The sequence below is a fragment of the Halichoerus grypus genome, chromosome 3 (genome assembly GCF_964656455.1).
Source record: "Halichoerus grypus chromosome 3, mHalGry1.hap1.1, whole genome shotgun sequence".
Taxonomy (NCBI): domain Eukaryota; kingdom Metazoa; phylum Chordata; class Mammalia; order Carnivora; family Phocidae; genus Halichoerus; species Halichoerus grypus.
The window spans coordinates 203,713,550-203,729,995 of record NC_135714.1 but is presented as its reverse complement, the minus strand read 5'-3'; the positions used below and the strand labels follow the sequence as shown (position 1 = coordinate 203,729,995).

Sequence of the window (16,446 nt, the reverse complement as noted above, 5' to 3'; positions counted from 1 at the left end):
ACATATATTTCTTTTTTTTTTTCAAACATATATTTCTAAATGGCCTAACTAAATCAGTCTTTCTGACAGTATAATGCCTATTCAAAATTGAACATGCTCTAAATATCCATTCACAAACACTCAATCAGGAAGCACCTCTTCTGGAAGAGTGCCTGTGTCATCCACATGACTGACAAATGAAAGTTCTATGATTAATGCTACTACTTGAAATACAAAACAAATGTCTTAACAACGAAGAGTCTGTTGGTGACCCCAATATATTCAGGATGTTAAGTTATGACACTTGAAGCATGCCCCTAAGAAGCTTTATCTCCATTTGTTGGTGACTAGTGACAAATAATTGTTAACTGGTCATAAAATTTAATTAAAAAAAAGTGGTAATACTCATAGAAATGTATAGAAGGAATCAGAATTAACTGTTAATGTCTTTACAAGAATAAATTATCAATATACTAATTTTACACGATGCTAAATTTGTTTATAGCTCTATCCAGATCTGCAGATCAATACCTGTTTGTCTGTTAGTCACTTTATCTTCAATAATTTTCCTAAAGTGTGGCTTACGAACTACCTGCAGTAGGAAGAATTATCTGGAGTTCTTGTTAAAAATCGAACTCTAGCAACCAACCCTGGACTTAGTGAAGCAGTTTGTCTAAGGGCCTGAACCCAGGATTTTGATATATAAAAATTTCCCCTACCAGGGCACCTGGCTGGCTCAGCTGGTAGAGTGTGCCACTCTTGATCTGCGGGTTGTAAATTGGGTGTAGAGATGACTTAAAAATAAAACCTTAAAAAAATAGCTCCCCTGCTGAATCAAACACATACTCAAGTTGAGAATAACTACCAAGACCAAGAGGAATGGAGCAGAAATGAAGATTTTTATCCTTCTCACCTCTCAACCAAAAAGAATTGAGGCATGAAAGTTTTTTGTGTCTTTCTCCAGTTCTATAACCTTATTTCTTCCATGTATCCCTACACGTACCAATCCAAACAAACATCAATTAAGAACCTGCTATTTAGCAATAGAAAATAAAATAAACAGAAAGCTCATTATAGGTTCCCTAACCTCAAGGAGCTCATGGTTTAAGAATTTATTTTTAAACAACAATTACCAATTACAATATGGTGTGATAAGTGTTATAATAGAAGTGCCAATAACAGGTCTTGAATAAAGGAAGCTTGTTATTTTAAAAAGGTGATATTTCCACTTGTAACTCTTAAGTTACAACTGCTTTTTCCCCCCTGACTGATGGAAGCTGTTGGCTTCTGGACTAACACCCTATGCACTGTACACAATTTGGGGAGCTGACATCATTTGGTGATTTGAATGACTGAACTCAATCACCTCTCATAACAAAATAAATTATAAAGAAATCCTCAATTCATCCAGGGTTGATTTTATTTTTTTTGTAAAATATTTTTAAATGATAAGCACGTTCTGTTGAGAATGTTTATGCATTTTAAAAGGATACACGATAGGACAAAATCCTGCCAAATGTGAATACTTAGTTTGTACTCAAAGTAATTAATGTATATTTGTATTCTTTGTAAGCTATAACACACTATGCAAACATTATGGGAATATGAAGAGAAACAAGAGGGTAATAGCAATATTAAGAGCAATCCCTGGTAGACATAATTCTGGTTTTCCATATTTGAGTTCAACGAGAAAATTCTTATTTTCCCTTACTTTTGCTGTTGGTATTGACAAGTTTGTACAAACTAAACAGTCACTTCAAAAATTCAGAGAACCTTTATTTTAAAATACATGATTTGGGGATGCCTGGGTGGCTCAGTCGGTTAAGCGTCTGCCTTTGGCTCAGGTCATGATCTCAGGGTCCTGGGATCGAGCCCTGCATCGGGCTCCCTGCTCAGCAGCAAGTATGCTTCCCCCTTCCCCTCTGTGATCCCTCTCACTCTCTCTCTCAAATAAATAAAATCATAAAAAAATACCTAATTTGAATGATCAGGGAAATACCAATCCCCTGTGTCTGTAACGATTGTATTTTTTTAGAATGGTCCTATCTAGTTTCCTGGATTTTCCCTGTCCTTTTTCAGAAGAGAAAACCTTCTTGTCTTTTTCTGACCTTTGGCTGCTCTCTTGGTAGTTGCGAGCCTGGGACCACCAGGATGAACAACTCCAGGGAAATGACTGGAAATGGGAACCTCTGGCACCACCCCAGATTCACTATCTCAGAAAACCTGTGGGTGGAGGGAGAACCAGTGGTGTGCCCAAGGGGTGCGAAGAGAAGGATTTAGAAATTGTGAAAGTCATTTATGAACATAGTAATCACCAAAAAAAATAAGTTCTATAAAACTGTAATTAAATTTTATTAAACAAAAGTAATAGTCAAAACTTTTTACTTCTTATTCATTTTATGATGTCTTACTATTACTGGTGTTGTTCGGAGTCTTGAGGCTTGTGTGTGCCTGCAATATGTGTGGTGGTGGGGTACCCCTACAATGCTGGGGTACCACACGGGTCCTCCAGAGGCCATACCCAGCATGTAGAGTGGCAGCCTGGAATTGGCTATCATCACACTATTTACACCAAGAAATTGGCAAACACTGCAAATCAGGGCCACTTTCCCCCAGAAAGCAGCTGTTAAATATTTATCAGAACTCCACAGGCCAAGAACATATATTTAAAAAGCTCTCTGGGTAATTCTAATGAATGTTCAAGCTAGAGAATATGACTCTAGAATATAACACTGTGTGTGACCTGTCTTGAGAACACAAAGGGTTCCAGGCCATCACTGTCAGACCCAGCGGGCTATGCTTTTAGAGACGGCTTGCTCTCTGACTTCTCCTGGAGCAACCGAAAACCAGGAAAGAGTGGTCTGGCCATCAGCCCAAATAAAGCTCAGTACTTCCTCCTATAAAACAAATAACTCATTTCCCTAAGTTACTTTTGTATTAGGTTGTCCAACATTTCTACGGCCCTCAGGAACCTATGATTTAAAAGGACAGACCCATATAGAGCCCATAATAAAAAAAAAAAATCTGAATGTAATTATCTCTTTTTTTAAAGATTTTATTTATTTATTTGACAGAGAGAGAGAGAGAGCACAAGCAAGGGGAGCAGCAGAAGGAGAGGGAGAGGCAGATTCCCGCTGAGCAGGGAGCCTGACGGGGGGCCCGATCCCAGGACCCTGGGATCATGACCTGAGCTGAAGGTAGATGCTTCACCAACTGAACCGCCCAGGAGCCTCTAAATGTAATTATCTTTAAATATAAAAGTAAGCTTGTTGATCATAAGATATGATGATATAAAATATGTCCATATTCACTAGGGTACAGGATAAAATGCAGTAAAGTACGGCAGTGAACTGAGACCTGAACAAAGCAAACTGTTCATGTGTGTACTCAGTTATGGGCAGCATAATAAACCTCCCCACAGGGATCATGTCGACACTGAGTGAATATTCCAGGGAGTGGAGATTCGACAAGTATTCTCACTTCTCACATCCACCGATATGGTTCTCCCTCCCGCTCCACGCCTTCCGCACACATCATGTGGAAGTCAACAAGAATGAATGGTCTTCTCTCCACCGGCATGGTGGTCCCTAGCACGGGCTCCCACAGGCATCCACACTCATTTGCATTTTACCCAAGGGAGGGAAGCAACCACCTGGGCAGCCTCGTCCTGCTCCTCATTCCATCACGGGCACAGCAGAGGAATGAGAGTGGAAGAAATGCAGTGGAGATATTCACCTAATTCAGAGGAAAAGAAACAGATTTGGGGACTCTTGCCAGATATGCGAGAAATATGAATCTAGAATGGAATAAATCATGAGGAACCATTCAAATAAATGAAATCTGGTAATGATGTGAAAATGTCCTTCATAACAACTGGAAAACACGGATCCATAGACATCGAGCTTAGCAAGGTGTTCTGCCCACCCTTTCAAATATTATGATGTTGCCATCAGCAATCCCGGAGTCAGGCTTGAAATCCTCACCTCAAACCAAGTTCAAAGGCCCTAATAATTTTTAAACAAGGAAGAAAGGATTTGGCATCAAAGAGTAAATTTGGGGGTTCATTAAAAATTGATGCTTTCCAACAATTATACACAAAGCCATAGTCACCATGGTCAGAAATTTCATAGAACAGACACCTCTGCTTTTTATCCTGAACTCCTTCAATAATTTAAGGAAAGAAAAACATATCAGAGTGGAGAGAACTACTTTTTCTCAACTTTTCTAGTGTTTTATATGAGAAAATGATTGCGACATTGGTACCTTGATAGATTAAAAAGAACAATTTTGTAAAAGATCCTCATGTGAGGGGCGCCTGGGTGGCTCAGTTGGTTAAGTGACTGCCTTCGGCTCAGGTCATGTTCCTGGAGTCCCTGGATCAAGTCCCGCATCGGGCTCCCTGCTCGGCAGGGAGTCTGCTTCGTCCTCTGACCCTATCCCCTCTCATGTGTTCTCTCTCTCTCATTCTCTCTCTCTCAAATAAATAAATAAAATCTTTAAAAAAAAAAAAAAAAGATCCTCATGTGAAAGAAAAAAAATGCACTGAAGAGGTGAATTAATGTTTAGCTTTCTAGAGGTAATATGAACCAAAAACTTAGGGAGAGCAATTGCTGTATTAGGATTTTTTTCTTTATTTCTCATGCCTCCTTTCCCCTTCACCTTCTAGGTAAGGGCTCATTATGCTTATTTAAAACTTAAAAAGCAAACTGCATAGGACAACTATGCACTAAGCAAATGGAGAGTACAACTGGAAAATGTAGGCACACAACTCTGCCAGCCCTTGAAATATGGAAGTGCAAATTGATAAAGCTAGTGTCTATGAGGAGAAGTATTTTAGTCATTTACTTGAAGTACTCCTTCTGCTTCTCTCTCCTTAGTAAGATGTTATTTTTCCATAATTGTGTGATGTCAACAGATGGTACAAGTCACGAAGTTGAAGAGAAAGCATCTTTAGCATTCATTTGATATTACGAAGCTGTGAGTACTTGATATTTCTTAACCCATAAAATGGATCTCTGGATTTCTATAAGGTCCTTTGAAAACTTAGAATCCATGTTCTTTAAAAACAAAACTTTGTTTTTTAAGCATAGTTGACTTTGATCAACTATGCTTAACATACTGTTTCCATGTTATGGGCTTGACATACTTCACGGATAGTCAACATATTCAATATGAGATTAGAAAACGGGGCTCAATAAAATTCCCCAAATTGGACACATCAATACTAATATTTTCATTTTCTGAAACATTTCCAGTTGTCAAAATCAATTTCAAGGTTAACATGGTTTTTCCTCATCTGCCTATTTTAAACCACAATTAATGAATTTTGTGACCAGTGGACTTTTTTTTAAGATGTGAATCTATAATAAAGGTATATGAAAGTTAAAAGTATTAAGAGAAAAATGCAATAGATATCGAAGATACCAAGGCTTTCAGAACGAAGCACACCATAGCCAGAAATATTCCCATAGTTAATTTATAAACTCTTGAAATGAATAGAAATTCTGACAGCTTCTTAAGCAAGGCAGTGCTCTGAGTTCTGTTGCAATAATAATAAGGTATTCAAGTATGGAATCTATGTGAATCAGTCTTTCTGGTTTTGTGAGTTACCATGGAGTTTTTAAGAATAATAGACCTAATTAGATTTAGTGACTCAATAAATAAATGAAACTTTTTTTATAAGCCATCAGTAATTTTCCCCTTTTTAAAACTAGAAGTGAAAAAAACAGAGCTTTCATGCAGAAAATATATCCTATGCTCTTGACAAGTGTCTGAAAAATGCATGCCCTTTAGTCAAAGAAAGTAGATAATTTATTGACTTCTTGTTCATTCAATAAAGAGAAAAGAATATTTTTAGGGAAAAAAAAAACATAAAATCTGCCCTTTGCTTCCTTAGGTCTTATGAGAATTAGATAATTAAAAATAAGAAAGGTGTGAAATCTAAATTGCGTTTCTCAGCTGAGACTACCAAGCTATGTTATATAGCATATATCACATCAAAGGGAACACGATTTTATCTGGAAGAGAATAGTTCAGGCTATGCTTAGTTTTACAAATTGTCTTGGTTTCTCTGACAGCATTTCTAAATGCATTCTGTGCACCATCAGTGCCACAAAATAATGGTTGCTATATATTTTTCCAAAAGGATTCTAAGGTCAATAGGTAGTAAAGCTAAGTGAAAATGGAATTGGTTTATTTCTTGCAGGACTTCTCAGGGCCTTGTTTTTCGACATTTACAAAGATGCAATGCTCTCAGGATATTCCCTGTTCATTCTAGCTTCAAACACATCCAGAATCTAACCGATTTTGACCTTCTTCACCGTGACCACCTTGGCCCAAGCCATTATTATAGCTCACCTGTTTAACCACATCCTGCTTCTAGCTGCCTTTCTTGCTTCTACCCTGTCTCTTCAGATTATAATCTTCAACACAGAAGACATCTTGTTCAAATGTTCAATGGCTTCTTGGTGCCTTAGACATCAAAATCCTAGCACCGATGTACACCTGACATCTGCATGTGGTCTTTGTCTTGGCTGTTGCTTCTACCTAGAATGCTCTTTTCCAAAATATCCATAGAACTAAATACCTAACCTTTTAAAAATCTTTGTCAAACATCGATTTCTCAATGGGATGACCCCCATCATTAGAATTGCCATAACATCCCCTTTATCCTGCTCTACATACTCCTTTTTGAAATAACACTTATTTTCCTCTAAAAAACTAAAATGAGGGCACCTGGCTGGCTCAGTCAGTTAAGCATCTGCCTTCGGTTCGGGTCACGATCCCGGGGTGCTGGTATCGAGCCCCAGGTAGGGCTCCCTGCTTCTCCCTCTCCTGCTCCCCCCGCTTGTGCTGTCTGTCTCTCTCTCTGTCAAATAAAGAAATAAATATAACCTTAAAAAAATAAATAAATAAATAATAAAAAACTAAAATAAACCCATGTGATATGTGCCATGATGATGGTTTATTGCTTCTATCTCCCCAGCAGAATACAAGCTTAAGAAAGCACATGTATTCATCCTCATTATGCAGAATAGCACCTAGTCACAGTGGGGACCCTAAAAATATTTGTCAAATAATGATTTTGGAGGGATATATTATATTCAGTATTTCTGAAGTTCATTAGGCCCCCAAAACTCTTCTTCAATTTTTTTTTCTAAAGATCGTTGTCTCACTTAGGAAAGTTTGATCTCATTCACTCCAAGGATGGAGTTTAAACAATCTATGCATGAAGGGCAGCGAAAGGATGGGTAAGCTGAAACTTAATATTTATTGGATTTTGCAATGTCCGTAACTTATAGACATGTGTTTAATATTCTGGCATTTTAATTAGAACAGAACAAAGAGATCTCACCATGAAAATGTAAATTTGACGGAGTTGGCAGGCTTTCTAACTCACATTTTCTTTCCCACAGTTGAAAACGACTTTCAACCAGTATGTACTAGGGATGAAGAGTCACAAAAGAAAAGTGCCAGTCTAAGCTGAACTTCAAGGAACAAGAACAAAGTATAGTTAAGTGTTTATATACAGCAAGATATCCTGCTATCTTCATACAGAATAAATAGAAAAGTGGAAATATATACATATACACATAAGTTATTGATTGGTTTAGTCCATGATTTTCCTAAAAATAAAATTTTTATCTCAATGTATACAAGTTTCTCATATAGAAGCAAGACTGGATGATCATGCATTGTAAAATGACGAAAATATTTTCTCAACTGAGTATGTTTGTAGCAAGCTATAAGTTATATAATAATAAAAGCTTATCTTAAAAGGCACCTCAAACCCTGAAATACAACTATTAATAATTCATTTATCTGTTTCTTCAGATTTAACTATATATATTTCAATAATGTTCCCAGCCAACATTACATATTGACTCCCTAACATGATAGCTAGACATTTAACTATCTTATAGAAGTTTTTCTCTCTTCTCATCCTCCAAAATAGTAACCGTATTTTTGGTAAAATTAAAATTCAGTATTTACCTTTTATAAACCCAAGGAGCTTACAATAATTACTTTCTTATACCGCTTTTTAAATTTTGTGAATATATGTCCTGCTTTTTGAGTGCATACTCTTCTATGGACTTAGTGATCATTTTCCTAACACTTCAGCAGCTCTGTAAAATCTCCAAAATACTACTTTCAATGTCATCAAACGCCTCTAATAACAGATCAGTTCTAGGTTTCCACTCAAGATATCACTCTTAGCATCTCCTGAAAAAAACTCTTCTAACCTTGAATAATTGGTCCCTTGGCGTTCTGCACAATGAACAATGGCACCTCACTCTTCGCAAAGGTTCTTCAATTTCTTGAAACATCCTCTTCTGGTGTTTCTCCTTAATACATTGAACATATCCTCTTGTAAGGTTATTCAACCCTAATATGTGGGAGTTGGTTTGTCTAGTCTGAAAATCATTTCCTCAGAGAATTTGAAGACATTGTTCATTGCCATGTAGTGTTTTCAGCCTTGTTCTAAAAAATCTGGTGCTCCTATGATTCCCAAACTCTTCTATCTGCCCTATTTTTTTCCCCAGAAACATATATAATATCTCTCTCTTATTTTTGTTTTTGTTTTGTAAGTTTTACTTGGCTGGGACTTTTTTTTTTCTTAATTTAGATAACATTTTCAATCTGGTAATTTATATCACTTACGTCTGAGATTTTTCTTTTGTAATATTTATTTGACTAATATGACTAGTCTGCTAATTTCCTGCTGTTTCCTGTTGTCCATCTCTTGGTTTCACTTCAAATTTCCACTACTTATTTACCATCTGGGGGATTTCTTTGACTTTCATTTTCTAATCTATTGATTGCCTTATTCAGCAACAGTATTTGTAGTTGTCATTAACTTTTTCTTATCTCTGATCATTCATTTTTATTGCATCCAGTTCTTGCCGAATGAATACTAGAGTTCTCTTTGCTCCTGGGATTAATGATCATTTGGAAGTTTTTCTTCAGTTTACCCCATTATATTTGTTGTCTTCTGTTTTATTTGTTATATTTGTTTTAGTTTTTAGGTTTTCGTGTTAGAGTCTTTTACAAATATCCAGTGAAACACAGAACAATATAAATGTTAATTTCTTTTTCAGCTTGCTGCAAGTAGGGACTGATGTCTGATGAATTGACTGTAGGATTCTGGCATACCCAGGTGGGTTTTTGATAAAGCACCCAATGCCAGTATTTGTAAGTCATTTTGCTGCCATCATTCCAATTTATTGAGAGAAGAATCCTCCAATCTCCTGCCCTGGGTGGGTGGACAGAAGTACAGGGGGGAGAGGGGAAAATGATGAGCGGTCAATAATGGTGGAAGATAGAAATGGTGGCTGCCAATGTTTGAGAAGTAGAGCAGAGAAAAAGGACAAAGGGTTCCATTATTTGTTATAAACAATTTCACCTGATCTTCTCAATTCTTAGTCCCCCACTGTTCTTAATGTCCCCAAATCCAGACACACTGCCATATAATCCCTCTGGAAAATGAACCTCCACTTTCTTGGGATGAAGGGCAGGGTGAGGGGTGCCAGGCAGAATGTGTATTGTGTGTTTGCATGGAAGAGGAAGGGAAGAGGATCTGAGAATCTAGCCACTCCAGATACAAATTTTCAACCAAGCTCCTACCTCACCCCTGCATTCCACAGCATCTGGGCCCCCAGCTAATGAAATCCATGAGGGTCCCCTCCTGCAGGCTCTTCATCGCCTTCTACATATTTTGCTAAATCAGCCACAATTCCTTCACTTTCTCCAGAAATGTATCTACCACCCTTATTGTTTGACCTATCTTATTCTATTTGTTTCTGTGAGTTTATACATTTAATTTTATTACTGTCATTTATATATTGTAATTTAGGGGTCTCAGGTGGGGGTTGACACATCTAGTGTGTGTTCACATTGAAACTGCTTTGTGTAGCCAGAAGTATCTAAAAGCAATTTTTGACCTTGTAATATTAACGTCCAGCTAAACGTGTTTTGCTCACTTAACAAAACATGATTTTCATGGCAATCTCCAAATGATAAGCAATCAAATTATTGAATTTGCCACTAATTATGGCCATTGCCACTCAGTGGGACATACCTATCAGAAGCTTAGAGAAGTATCTCCACTTTCCAATTCCTACGAAATGGCTTATACTCTAAACTTTCTGGAATTAAAAGAATGAGTGAGTTCACACTGACTGCTCTATAATTTATAGACTGCCAAATCCTAGTGACATATATGAAGAACACAAATGTATTATTATTTTTTTAAAGATTTTATTTATTTATTTGACAGAGACACAGCGAGAGAGGGAACACAAGCAGGGGGAGTGGGAGAGGGAGAAGCAGGCTTCCCGCCGAGCAGGGAGCCGATTCGGGTCTCCATCCCAGGACCCTGGGATCGTGACCTGAGCTGAAGGCAGACGCCCAGTGACTGAGCCACCCAGGCGCCCCATAAATGTATTATTATCTTGATAGGTAGGTAGATCTGACAACCCATTTCCTGGTTTCTGGGTTGGTTATTTTGTTTTGCTCTTTATTTTCTCAAGTGGCCTAGTCTTCTCTGAATCTTCTCATTCCTTCCAAAGATTTAGGGGCCAAGGTGCAAATTTGAGAAAAGGGAAAAATAAATACAGAGCAAAATGAACCAATAGGTATCCAAGTGGCACAGCATGAAGAATCATCATTAACTAATTAATTGTTCTAAGGTGTGTAGGATTTTCCAGAAAGACATCTTTCTGATATTATTTAAAATCTTCCAAGACCTCCAGTCTCCAGGTCCTAGAAATTCTACTGTGGCCCCTAAGCCAAGGTGAAAAATGAAAATTTCTTTGCCTTTTGATCACACAAACATGTGTTTAGTGAATGAAAATGTTCTTTATTACACCCTTACATCAGTTACACACCCACCAATGACTTTAGTTTAATAGCAGAGACAGCTGCTCCAACTGTATTTTATTATTGTGGAGTGGAATTTGGGGACCAGGGATTTCGAGCACATTAGCCCTTGACAAATTAATCTCAGTCCTTCTTTGCACTCTGCCATTTGTCATCTACTGATTCATTTTGCTTTGGATGATTTCTTCACCTCATAAACTGTTTTCCGCAATATGCATCTTGCTTTACTTTAAAAAAGAAATCAATTATATTCCAATGACCTCAAAAACATCTATTGTAGGCAAATAAATAAGAATGTGAATATGCATTCCTGCAAGTATTTTTTTATATAACAGACAGAAAATCATGAGCTATGAATCCGACTTAGAAAAAACATATGAAGGGTGTCTGAAATAAGGATTTCAAAAATATTCCAAGTTAAATGAAGCTACCATTGACAATAATTAGCTAAGATTTACCAAATGCCTAGTGAGTGTCAGGCCTAGTTAGTTACAAGTGCTTCCCACATATCATTTCAACCAAAGTCGAATCCGTTTGAAACAATCCAAATAAGACCCACCTCTCTAACCGTGTTGCTTATTCACCCAGTAGGTTTATTTCGGCATACATATAGGTGACTTGCTTGGGAGGAAAAGCTGAACATTCGGAGAAGAATGGCTGCCCCCACTTCACCACACTTGTGTCCTTGTCAAGCCCTTTAACTTCTTTGAGACCCTATTGTTTTGTCTTGTTCTGTTTTCATTTACAGATGAGAGAATCGGGTGCTCCCCTTTACTGAATTTCACTTCCTGCTGTATAAATGGAAGGCAAACATGGTCTAAGTTCTGCTAGAAGTTTGTTGGGATGCTCAAATAACACAACAGAAGTGAATGCATTTTTAAATTTTTCTAGTGAAATATGAATAGGTATACAGGAAAGAAAAATGCCTAAATTTAAATCTGCTTTTTTTTTTTTTTTTTTAAGATTTTATTTATTTGACAGAGAGAGACACAGCGAGAGAGGGAACACAAGCAGAGCGAGTGGGAGAGGGAGAAGCAGGCTTCCTGCCGAGCAGGGAGCCTGATGTGGGGCTCGATCCCAGGACCATGAGATCATGACCTGAGCCGAAGGCAGACGCTTAACGACTGAGCCACCCAGGCGCCCCTTAAATCTGCTTTTATGAGCTTTCACAGATATTGAGGACAAAATGTATTCATTCACCCATTTACTATGGAACAAGAACATCAAAGTTGAGAGGACATACATGTTTACAGGTATAAAGAGAATTTGAAGCAGGACCTACATGCAATTTGAGAACGATTCTTAAGTGCTTGTGAACATAACTTGCCATGATTATTATGTCTGGAATGTAAATCACTGGATACTTTGTGATATTTCAAATCTTTCTAACTGAATACCAGTGACTGTTACCAAAATTAGAATTGAAGGGTTCCAAACTATTTTCTGGTATTTGGGGACCAAGTTAACCTATTAAGTTGGTGAAAATTAACTCATTTCTAGACCCCAATGGAACATACCTCAAGGCTCCCACAGGGACTATGGACACCTAAAACACTGACCCCCAGTGCCCATCCTAGGGAAGTTGATAAGTGCATGCCACAGAGACGTGTTAAATATTTTTGTAACTGACAGAACTAGACATGTGTGCACTCTGTAGAAACATAAGGATTGTAGAAAAGCAAAAATATTCTTAGCAAAAAATTATCATTAAGTTCCCAGAAATCATCCTTCTAATAATTTTTATTTGGGGGGGGAAGGAAAAGGAACTATAGAATTGAATTTAACATGTGTCTTGATTAAAAATAACTCAGTTATTCTTAAGCTGTAAAAATCTAAGGAATTTATGGTACACTGTCAACATACCCTTCAAGTTACTGAATTTATTATATAAAAGCATCTTTCCCTTATTCACAAGCACGGTTAAAAATACCACCTCAAGTGACGGAAGCATTGGCAATCTAGTGCTGCAAATTCCTTTGAGAATTTTTGCCTTTTACATATTGCTATTTTACTTTATGTCATTTTGTACTTCTGATGCTATTGCATGGAGAGAAATTGACCAGACATCACCGTTTTCTCCAGAGGGTAATGGCTAGTTCAATTAGTCATTGATTGGGAATAATTGAGCAGATAAATATGTCTTCAAAAAAATTTCAGGAATCAATCGAAGAAAGAGACTCTTCATATTCAGAGAATAATTTTAAAGACTGAGAGTTGTTACTTCTAATTTGTTTGCAGAAACAGCACAGCAGTAAGGAAAAAATCAAGGCTGAAACATACTTGAATTGAGTTTATATCAATTCTTTTTTTCCTTAAGCCTTTTGTCATCCTTACATTTTCCTCCACTGAACAATTAGTCATAAGATTATTCAACTCCTCTGAGAACAAAATAATAATCTTCATCATGATAAAGCCATTGTGCCTATAACACATATTGATAAATAAGCTCTACTAAAATGTTATTATTTTATGCCTAATGGTATGTCTAAATCATGCCAAGGAATACACTAGATACTTTATATCTTTATATACACTCTCTCATGAAATTATTCCATCATTATATCTAAATCTTAAGACAATGCTTTTTCCCCCTAGAAATTTGAAATACCCTATTAAATAGTTCTAATTTTGACAGAGCTTAATATATAATGGTATCTGAACTTCAGATCTATACTCAGACCTGAAATGATTTCATTCTCTAGTTTCAAGGAGTATGAAGCCTGGATACTCTTACTCTTACTCAAATGTTAATCAGGTTGCGTACATTTCAGGGATGTAGAATTAGTGCGTCAGTGATGAGTTTTCTCTTGTTACACTATCAATGTCCCTAAGGAAGTGGTGAATGAGGTAAGGTGGTCAGACTAAAGGTATAAAAGGAAGGTCTAAGTAATGAGATAACAGTATCACATCTCAAAAGACATGCATATGCCTATGGTAAGTACTGCAGATGTGAGAGTGGAGTGATCAACTTTCCAAATTAATTGAAAATGGTGCATTTTTTTCCTTACATAAAGATGATAGGGAGACAGATATAACATGGCCAGAGCATCAAAATGGCATCTTTTTGTGTAATTGAATCTGACAAATAAACCAAACCAGCCAAATTAGGTTCATAGGTTAGCTGAGAAAAATAATTTGTTTCGTGATGAATTTCAATTCAAATATGAAAAAGGAGAAATGATTTTCATAAAGCAGGAAAAATACAAATGTCATTTTTCTGAAATAAGATTATATAAGTACAAGTTTTACATTCCATAGAATGTGATATCAGGAAATGCAATATTCAAAAATGTACTCTCACGTGAACTCCTAGGAAGTAATTTCTATGACTGTGGTCCATATTGATCCAGTTCTTTATAAGGAGAATGAATGACTGACTTTACCTTTCATTCTCCCCCCAACTGCCCCCAAGTCCATTCTCAGCCCGGTATTCTTCCTTGCCCCCACAAACCTTTTGCTGCCTATCCGTGTCTGATGTGGTACCTTGTCAGAAATGTGGGTGAAAGACAGCACCTGAGTTTCTGTTATCCATCATGCCAGAAAAAGGATCCCAGATTTTCAAAGGCCGGCGATGGTCTGATGTGCCCTGCCTTATCCTACACTGGTTCTCCTTAATTAAACCAACTTCTCTTACCTCTCTGAATGCTGACTTCCAACATTCCCTCAACAACTGGGCCCAGCCCAAAAGACTTAAGGATCTCAGCTTTCAAATATTTGCCTATCCCAGGTGCAATAATATGTTGGCTTGTTTCTGCAACAAACCTGATCATGTCTCTCCCTCACTTAAAAATCCCTGGCAGCTAGCTCATCCTTTCTCCCATTCCCCAACTGGTAGGATGGATTCCACACTACCCAGTGATGCACAAAAAGCCCCCAACTCTGGGATCTCAACCACCACTTGCTCCCACACCCAAGCACCCTGTCCTTCTTACCATGGCTCATGAACATTCATGACTCTGCACATTTTTACCTAGCGTTGTTTGAAACCAAGGATATCGCTTCTCCTGGAAAACCATTATTCATTTTTCAAAATTCCTCCTGACTACTACCATTTATGTAAAGCTTTGCCCAACTTATTGACCTGCCAGTTCCTGTTTTGGTATCCAAGGTCACTACAGATATGCCTATTACATCCTTTATCATGGGAGTTTGTGTTTGTATGTTGGTCTTTCTAGTCATATCTTTATCAGTGACTTGTACAAAACACAAAATGCTCACCAAGTTAATGTTCTGTAAGAGATGTTTAGGAATTTGCTAGTGAAAAATATTTTACGTAAGTAATTACTAAATATCATGGCTCATTGTATAGTGTCTTCTTTCTCTACTGTAGCCCAAATAGGATGAGATGGAAGATACTCATACATCAGTTAGCACATGTCATAGTTCGGAGCCAGTTTATAGAAAATTTATCTTTCTACGTATCATCTATCCATCCCTCCAGTGAGTTAAGAAGAAAGCAAACCTTTATCTATTTGTCTATTTATCCATTATCTATCCATTAATTGATCTATCCCTCCAGTGAGGTAGAAGAAAAACAAACCTCTACCTATCAATCAATCTATCATCTATCTATCTCTCTACTCAGGCAGAAAGCAAACCTCTAGTAAGTGATGTTCTTTTTATTTCAAAATGATCCAGTTCACCTTTAATCTCAAAAATCTGTAGTTTATTAAAGTACTCATAGGATTATATTATGAAACATGGTTTTCTAATCTGAACCCATTGATGTCTAGGTGTGTCTGTAATATTGGGAGTCATGGGAAGCTTCTGGTCTATGATGGTACCCTCTCTCATCCATACTGTGACCTATAATCTATTATTTCAGTTTTTTAGTGGAGCAGAAGAAAATGAGGTTTCTATCTAGAGTTTGAACATAGTCTAATTTAAAAATATTTTTCAGATAGCAATTGGATTTCTCTGTTTAAACAAGTAGGGTATTATGCTATTCTGAACATGCCAAAAGGGAGAGGGCTTAAATAGCTACTAAATTGAAGGTTTAATTTTTAATCATATTATGGTCAAAATTGGGTGGCTGTACACAACATGCTGCGTATTTTAGATATTTACTAGGTTTTACATGGTACATACATTATCTCTTCAATATCTGAAAATCTAAAGGCAATTTAATGCTCAATATAGAAGATAGAAATGACAATGTTGTTCGGTCTTGCATAAAATTGATATAAAAATAATTGTATGTCAAAATGCTATAAAAGTTGAGGAGGAATTGTCCTACATTATTATTTGAGGTATGGTTCAGTGGCAGAACTGGGCTACAGACATGAATCTTATTCCTGCTTCTGTCATTCATTCACTTTGGGAATTGGGTAGATTGTGAATCTTTCTGATCCTCAGTGCTCCGGTCTGTCAAGTGGGGAGAAGCAAACCATGCAAGGGAATGAGTGCTAAAGCAGCTGGAACAAAAAGACACAAAAACAAACAAACAAACAAAAAGAACAAAAGGTATTGATTCTTATTGCTAATTTTATCGTAACTTTTATCTTCATCGACTTTACAGACATAATTCTTGAAAGATGCTCTATGTGAACAAAATGTAGCAAATCATTTAGGACTTCCACTATAACCCTA

General features: G+C 37.0%; 1 protein-coding gene across 2 annotated transcripts in view; it reads right to left on the bottom strand.

Annotated features, from left to right (window-relative positions):
• CSMD1 (CUB and Sushi multiple domains 1) overlaps positions 1-16,446 on the bottom strand; it is a 2,059,737-nt gene that overhangs the window by 2,022,356 nt on the left and 20,935 nt on the right. The gene's annotated exons all lie outside the window — the stretch shown is intronic.